The sequence below is a fragment of the Miscanthus floridulus genome, chromosome 13 (assembly GCF_019320115.1).
Source record: "Miscanthus floridulus cultivar M001 chromosome 13, ASM1932011v1, whole genome shotgun sequence".
Classification (NCBI taxonomy): Eukaryota; Viridiplantae; Streptophyta; class Magnoliopsida; order Poales; family Poaceae; genus Miscanthus; species Miscanthus floridulus.
The window spans coordinates 53,564,046-53,573,343 of record NC_089592.1 but is presented as its reverse complement, the minus strand read 5'-3'; positions in this window follow the sequence as shown (position 1 = coordinate 53,573,343).

Here is a 9,298-nt window from a genome sequence, read left to right as displayed (position 1 = left end):
ACTAGGGTGCTGATCAGCAGCCATACAGGGAGCAGGCAGCTCAGTGATCGCACATCCATTACTGTGGGTGATGCGAGTTTACTTCTAGACCATAGTGGTTGTCGTGAGCTTCCGTTAGGATCCATGTCCGAGGGCAAATGACGGCGCCCACAACACTGTAAGGCAAATGTCGGTGCCTACAACCCTGTTTGGGCTCTAACATGCCTGGAAGGTCGCAAAGCACCCTTCTGGCATGGCCTGACGGTACTGTCCTGCAAGTGTATAGGGTACGATCCTCGGTATTGCGGTTGACTTTGAGCGCCTTGCCTTATCTGCTCCGCGCGTTGTTGAAAAGGAGACCGCGCAGACGTCGGGCGAGGCGGAGCCAGCCCTCAGACGTCGGGCGAGACGGAGCCAGCCGAGCCAACCCTCAGGGGTCGGGCGAGACGGGGCCCGCTGGCCGCAGCACCCATCGAGGCGGAGCCAACCCTCGGGGATCAGATGAGGCATGGCCCATGGCCTCGGTGGCCGGACGAGGCGGAGCCCGGCAAGCGGCGTAGTCGCGCTCTTGATCACGCAGATGAATCAATGTTGGTGGTCATTAGCTCCTCCTCTTCGGGTACCCTAGTATTGGTCCCCGACACTATTCATTATCTTTTTCTTTTTTCAGATGTTAATGAATTAATACTTTTAACCAACGTTACTTTAACTCTATATATTAACAAATAGTTTATATGCATGATAGTTCTAACACAACCAAGAAAATATGACTACCTGAGTATTGATGCTTGTTTGGGTCTGTATTATTTATCCTTACGAATACTTTGGACATAAACATTTGCTCCTCTTAATCTCAACCATGCGCTGAATTCAATTTGTAATGCCCATTCATCTCTCCACCTACAACCACGCATGTACGATTTGTTTTTTTCGCTGCTTGTTATATCTAAAGTAGAACAAAATCAAGAAGCCGATAAAATTTAACGCCTCTCTCTCTCTCTCTCTCTCTCTCTGATGTCACAAGTATATCATTGGAATTTTTGGTGAATTCAATCCACTCGGGACTCATATGTAACAGCCATGTTTGCATAGAAACGAAATGTATGTTTTTTGGAAAGTTAAAAACATTTTATAACAAGATAATAATATTAATACTAATATAAAAAAAGATGTTGGCAGGAGGGGGTATGTTTTCTGTAAAGTTTAAAAAAATTGTATAACAAAATAATAATATATATAAAAGAAGTTGGCAGGAGAGGGCCATCGTCGGCTTCCGAGAGAGCTCTCTCCTGACAATTTCTTGCCTCAACTCTCAGTTGATCCCGTACAGCGTTTTGCACGGTAGCCAATCCAGCCCTCAGGTGACATTTGATCCGTGAGTGTCACACGGGTCACGCCCCCATGGCCGAGAGTAGCCAATCCAGAGCCCTTAGTCGAGAGGGCTCGTCATCGGAAACTCGAAGGCCCAAACCTGCCAACTCCTACCCCCAAGAGCTGGGTTACAAGCCTGCGCTACCAGGCCCGGCGAGAAGAGGGTTTGGGAGTCTTTTTTTATGCCAGTCGAGCGTTGTTAAAATAATCGCTTTGGTGCTAAAAGAGAGAGAGAGAGAAAGACTTTTTGCGCGTGTGGCTTGTGAGCGCGTCGGTGGCCTTTACCGGACTCGTTCGTTGCATTGACCGAACTACAAGCCCATGGAGCGTATCGATGGATGGGCTGTACCAGGCAGACAAGATACCAGCACGTGTCATGTAGCTCGTTCCGGGTCCGTCGTATAAAGAAAAGCATAAATACTCAGATAGTCAGATTCGGGAATTAGGAAAAGAAGAGGAGGTCGCTGCATGCATCGGAGGTTTGCTTCCACACTCAATACTCTCGTCCTCGTCCGATCCAGACGTGGCTTTGATAAACTGTGCTTGACAAAACCAAAACAACTACCAGTAGAGTCCTCACCCGGTGAGCACTCCGCAGTAAGCCATCTGGTCTATGTTGTTGGAGTTCCGCATGACGCCAGCAGCACGAGTCATCCATTAGCCATGGGGCTAGTCGTCCTCAACAATAGGTCTTGTGGCCATGTGAAATTATCGTACATCATCTTTGCACACAAAAGTCGACTTGTCTTGGTTCAAGGGATTTGCTTCGGAAAGTTCTTCTGTTCCGCTCCTTCCAAATAAATCAAAACACCATTGACCATATCTCTATTTCCTTTGTCCTCTATCAAACTTAGCTAGGCATTTACGCCAGCAACCGCCAAGTGATCTCATCGTTCCCACTGAATCCGCCACTATTAAACCAAACCGCTGTTTTAAGAAGAACCAAACGTCCTCTGAGAAAGGGCGGTCTTTGCAAAGCTGCGTTGGTGTCTCCTGGTTTGTCCCGCGACGTTTCCAGATCCGGTCGTTTGGCCAATTGCGTTTAATATTTAAGTTGTTAGCGGCCAGGATCTTCCTGTGCAGCAGTGTCCAAGCTAAAAAACGACATTTGGGTTCCGCCCCCTGCTTTCCACATTGGCATTAGCTTCAACTTACTAAATGTACCTTCAAATTGGATGCGATAGGCACTCTTAGTTGCATATTCTCCGTCTGTCATCCAATATCCCAATATCAACGGATGGTATCCCTCATTGTCGACATCTAGCTGAGCTGAGTTTGATCAACAACTTCCCCGAGAGTGGTATATTCTTTTATCTCTTGTGGCATATGTAGAGGAAGATATGTATTATCCATCGATTGTCATCCAATGCTTTCTGTACTGTAGTATGCTTCCTCTTGGATTTTTGAAATAGTGTCGGTGCTAAAGAAATTTTTTTTGGGTGGGGGGGGGGGGGGGGGTCGACTTTTTTAACGGTACAACGCATGGTACATGATCCTAGCTTATATATTAATTAAAATGCTAGAAAAGAGGAAAATGATGTATAATAAAATAGTAATATAAAAAATTGATGTATAATAAAATAAAAATATTATTATAAATGATGCTAGCTTATATATATTAATTAAAATGCTGGAAAAGAGAAAAAATGATTTAGGATAAAGTAATAATATAAAAATTGATATATAGTAATATCATCATCATCATCATCACACTATAAAAGAGCGAGTTTTTTTAGGGTGCTGCTCTCCCTCTGTAATAACCGTTTGATCTTACGCCGTGCTATATGAGCCTTCCATCATGCGTGATCTTACTCTTCCTCTATAACAATCGTTCGATCTACATGTCGTGCTATATGAGCCCTCCGTCATCCATGATCTTACATGTAAGATCAAAAGACTCCTATTCAATCTCAAATATACATAACCCTCGCTCGCCGCCTCCGCCAAACTGGAGTTCTCCGTGGGGTCCATCGTCCACTGCCAAGACAAGTTCTTGGCGATCGACTGCACTGGAGAAATCTCCGTCTACAGCAGCAACGCCACCGGCGCTACTCCAACCGCGACGCTGCTACCATCGCTGTCGCCACCTGCGGGGCTCTGCCACCACAGCTACTTGGAATCAAACGGTGAGCTGCACATTGTGGGTGCCATGGTGAGCACGTTCTACGAGACATAGAGCTTCACCTACAGCAGCGCGATCTACAAGTGCAACTGTAACACCCCGGTGTTATGCCTGCATTTAGGCACTGCTAATCATACATATCGTGCATCATCAAGCATCCTAATCATACCTGCATAATCTTGCATATAACAACTGAAACATTACTTCGAAACATACGAAACATGTTTGTGAAACGTAAATGATGCATACACTTATTAGAGTTGTTTTGCTCTGATTCTTGCTTGCTAGTTGAGTAGAAACTGTTGGTTATGCTTGTAAATCATCTAGAATTGTTTAGCACAATTTTTGGAGCAAGGTTTGTATTCAAATTAATTCAAAATTTTGCTTCCAAAGTAATTTCCAAAAATTAGGGTTTTGAATTAAAATTTAACTTTGACTTTATAATTTAAAATCTAGATAGAATTGGACTTTGGTCATAAAAGCAAAGTTGTAAGGAATTAAATTCTAATCAACTTTCATTTTCGGTCCATTTTCAAAAGATGTCATTTTCTTGCTCAAAATGATATTTGAAAAACTGGTATTGAAAATTTCTTGAAAATATAAATTGAAAATCTTCATTTTTCCCTAACGGGCCGCCGCCTCGCTTCTAGCCCGTCAGCCGAAGCCGGCCCAGCCAGCCTCTCACGCGCGCGCCTCGCCTCGCTCGGCCCAGCCCAGCGTGCCGGCTCTTTCTCCCGCTCGCCCGCACTCGCACGCCCGTCTTCACCTGCTGATGCCCGCGCACTCGCTCACTCGCGCCCACGCTTCCTCTCCTCCCTCTCCAGAGCCGAGAGCTCGAGCTCCGCCCTCGCCGCGCCCGCCGCTCCGCCGGCGTCGAGCTCTCGCACCGCCGCGCCATTTTCCGATTGCTCGCGCCCACAGCTCCGCCTCGCCTTCCCTCGGCTCACGCTCGCGCTTGCGCCGCCTTCCGAGCCCTGGGTGAGCTTCCCCGCGCCTCGCCACCGACGTCCATGGCGCCGCCGTGCTCGGCCGCCGTGGAGCGCCCTCTTCCTCCCCTTCTCAGCCGTGCTTAGCTGCCTGCTCGCTTTCGCCATTGCCTCGCACACCTCCTGCGCTCGCTTGCTTGCGCTGCCGTGGCCGGAGACGGCCGCCGGCCGCTGGCCGAGCCGCGCCGCCGCGCCAGCGCGCGCCCCGGCGAGTCACCCTGCCTCGGCTGGCCAGGCCGAGCCAGGCCGTGGGCTGACGCCCTGTTGGGCCGTCTCCCCTCCCTCGCGCTCGGGCCGCGCAGGCCGGTTGTGGCCGTGGGCCAGCTGTTCCCCACGGGCCGGCCCAGTATTTCTGAAATGAATTGATTTCCATTTATTATTTGTTATTTGAAATAAAAAAAATGGTTTGAAAAATGTTTGGATGATCAAACTTGCTCCAAATTTGTTGAAACAAAATTTTCTAGGTTCCTTATCACCAGATCTACTTGGGAAAATTATTGCATGTCATGTTTGGGATACTTTTCTGTAGGATTTTATTTAATCATGGATATTGCTGATAACTTGAAAAATATGTAGAAAAATCTATAGTCTGCAGAAAAATATGATTTCAAGTTTGTTAATCTTCTTAGGTCATGTACTTCCTAGGAAAAATATGTTTCATGCATGTGCTGTGGAAAACTTTGGAGGTGTAGTTCAAGTGCCTTTAATGGCTGATTTTTGTTATTTTTGCTAGAGAGCAAACTTTGTATAAAACATGCATGTGGTAATTTTTGGACAGTCATTATATGCTATTAAGAACCTAGGAAAAATACTAATTCTGTTGTTTGACACTTTTCATAGTACAAAGTAATTTCATGCTCATTTTTATGCTATAGCTTGTCATTTTTGTGTAGGGTAGTTTACTTATCCAAATGCCATGAAATTTTTATGGTAGTTTGTTTAGGATAGTATTAGGCTACTGTAATTTTCTCAGATTTTTAGGAGCATCAGAAATGTATGTTGCTATTCAAACCTATTATTATTTAGGGTTTAAGCAAGTGTTGCTTTAAGTGTGATTAAGAAATTAGTAAAGCTTTGGTGTATCTTTGAAGCATTTCATAAGATATGTTGATTTAACATATTAGTAGTAGAAGAGAATGCAGTAGATGACATGTGCTTGTAGTATAGTTCTTGGATGATGTTGACTACCTTGCATTTCAACATATCCATTGCATTCATCTCCTTCGATGCACCGTTTGCATAATCACTTACGCGCATTGCATCATACAGGATCGCAAACCGAGAACCCAGTCGTCATACCCGAGGAGCCAGAGGAGCAGCTCGAGGTGCAGCAGCAGGAAGTGCCAGAAGCCGACGAGGAGGACTTTGAGGAACTTCCGGAGTGCCCCGATCACCGTCCGAGCTCCTTCGAGAGAGGCAAGCCCCGGAGCATTTTTCTCCCGGTTTGCAATTATTTAATTAAATGCTTTACTTAATTGATGCATTACGTTCAGGAGTTGTTTGCAACCGTTGCTGCATTATACCTTGCTTACCTTTGTTATACTATATCCTTGTTACCCTGGTATCCGCAGTCGAGTCAATGCTTAGCTGGCTTAGACCGGTAGAAGTCAGGTGATTTCCTGTCACCTGCGAGCTATAGGTGGTTACCTGGATCTGCTTGGATGACTATGAAGTCATGGTATAACTAAGTGTTAAATGAAGTTGAGACCGGACGGAGACTTGCAGAGTTTTGGACTGTAGTGTTTCCGTCTGTGTCGATTAAGGACCGACCGTTGTTGGGCCTCGAGTCATGTTGAACGCATGCCTTACATTTAGCTGGCCGGATAAAGTACCTTCCGACCGCGAAGCTGGGAGATTTTTCGGGCCGAGTAGATTGCCCGCAACGCACTGTACCGGAGCAGGTGTGGTAGGACACGGGGGCGGGATGATAAGACCAAAGTGCAGTCGGTCGGCCCCCGGGTACATGTGGTTCCTGGCAAACTCGAGATTCCTGGAAAGTTGACTCGGTGATCAATATCTCACTTTAGCGGGTGAGTGAGGTTTGTGTAAGGAATAAATCACCAGCTGGTTAGGAATCGATTCGAATCGCCATCGCTCCTGGATAGTGAGCACTTGACTTGAGTTACTTCATCGTAGTAAATGTTATGGAACACTTGGACAGTTATAATGAATATGACAGTAAGGAAGTTGTTTAATGATCATGGGTTATCATTATCTGCTTAATCACATGTTTACTCTAGTATAGGTGCAAATCCTAGTTGACAGGTTAATAATAATTAACTTGGCAATAATGCTTTTAGAAAGGTTCTTGAAATGCTAAAAATGCTTCTTTTTGCAAATGAGTCAGCTACCCTACTATAAAGCCCTTCATAATCCTTGGTGTCATTTATTTTCGGTTATGTCGGGTAAGTCTGGCTGAGTACCTTCTCGTACTCAGGGTTTTATTCCCACTTGTTGCAGATGGGCAGATGTATTACGGCTACTGTATCAACTGCCTTTATCCTGCGATGGGTGATGCTTAGGACCATGGGCATGGTCATTCCTTACGTCTCATCTGATGCTTTTGTTGGAGATGATCATTCACTGGCACTATATTTAAACTCCGCGTGAGTGTGTGTGTGGTTTGAACAAATGACTTCCGCTACTTTTATTCGAACTGGTTTGTAATAACTATGTTTAAACTCTGATGTATCTGAGATCGCGAACTTTTATGTAATATGTGATGGTGACCGCTAAACTTATTACGATCATGGCTGGGACACGAGTTGGTTTGAAATCCTTCGTGATTTCACGGACTACCGGGTTATACGGGCTTAAGTTTGCTCAATCGTCTGCTCTGGTGGATGATTTTCTTACTTAATTTCGTATAATTGGTCGGTTCCGTCACAGCTGGTATCAGAGCATGGTTTAGCGTGTTACTCTTCACAAGTGTATTTAAAACAAAAAGGCATTTGGAAAACGTGATTTTTAAAACTATAAAGTGTGCCAGTGATCATATCCTTTATGCCCAGTTAAGGACTTTAGGTGGCTTAATTAAGTACTGACTGGGGTTCTTGCATCATATTTCTCTTTCGTCGCTCATACGGCGTGCTATTGTATGAGTGCCACTTGTTTGAGTGGTAATGAATGGATCATTTGCCTCTACGCCTCGGTAAGTGTGAGTTGTGAGAGCATGATCGGATACACCGCCGATCTAGGGTGAATGCTTATATGATGCTGGAGTAATTACATGTTCTACGCATGTTTTACAAAGGTATCCCATGTATGGGTCTTCCGTCTGTGGAGGCGATGCCGTCAATAGGACGATGGTTCGGGTAGTTACTACCGTTGTACACGTATCTGGGGATCCGTGTAGAGCGTGTAGATAAAAATTTTACTGCTTTTATGCATTCATTGGGAATTGGGCTGAAATGAATCTTCTGCAGGTACATAACAACGCTATCGTGTAGAACGTATTAGCTACGTATTTGAGAGATCGTTGTTATGCCACCGAATTCGCCGTTAGAAATTATTATTTCCTAAGTTTGTGAGAACGTACGGCACGTACATACATCATGTTACTTGTGCATCTCATTCATCTTATGCATTCCTCCCCTTATAAATTGATTATCTCATTTTGATAAAAGTTGTATCACCTAAAATATGTTTCCCTGGGGTAATAAGAGAACTTTTGCTACAGATGGCCCGCACGAAGCAGACCGCCCGTAAGTCCACCGGAGGAAGAGCACCTCGACGTCCGTTGGCCCTAAGGGAGCACCGCACCACGGACACCTTCTTGAGCGAATTTGGCATGCCGACTTTGCTTTGGAGAGTGCTCCATGATGTGGGGTACCCAGAGGGTCAAGAGCCGGTGTACTCTTGGAATGAGAACCAGTTAGCAGATGATGGACTTGCAGTGGTGGAGATCACGGTTCCTGCTCTTGGTGATGCTCCAGATTGGGATGGTTGGCATTTGGAGTTTGAAGGTCGCACTCCAGCTGAGGGTGCAGAGGGAGCAGCCTTCCGTGTCATCAGGGACATTATGAGCAGATTTCCCAGTGAGCTTGCAGCAGCTCTAGCTGGTACTTTTCCTAGGGATGACCCTCGTGATGCCATTTGGGTTCAGCCTCCGGGAAGTGCATTGGTCAGAGGTCCAGCTGAGGGACAGGCTAGCGACAACCAGGCAATGAGTGCTATGTTCGCCGCCATCAGAGCGTATGAGGGTCTCGAGAGTACCTACTGGACTTTGACTGGCTTGCGTAGTGAGGATAAGCTCAAAGGGAAGAAGCAGAAGAAGAGACAGGCACGAGCTATAGCTAGCTTGCAGGAGCAGTTGGCTGATATGAACTTACAGCGAGATCAAGCGGTTGAGAGAGGTGATAGAGCTATGCAGCGAGTGCATACGTTGACTCAAGCCAACAACAATGCAGACCGCATGATTGGACAGCTGGTTCAAGAAAGGAATGAAGCCTGGAACGCAAGAAACCTTCTGCTGCAGAGGGTCGATGAGCTAGAGGAATACAACTGGCTACTTGCACGAGGAGTTTCATGCGCTCTACAATGGGGTTGGCCCATATGCTCCACCGAATGTCGCTGGCATGGACATTGACAACGACAATGAGAACGAGCCTGCAGTCTCACCTGGAGGCGATGGTGACGTCTCCGATCCTGACGATGGCCCCGAGGAGTAGGCTAGTTGCTTTGCGCTAGTATCTAGGTCTTGTCGCGATGACCTTTCTTTTGTTGGCATGTAATCTATCGTATGTTGCTTCGATCGTATGAGACTTGGCATATGGTTGGAACTTGATTTTCGAATGCGATATCTGAACGCATAAAAAGTCCAGTGTATGTATGCTGGCAA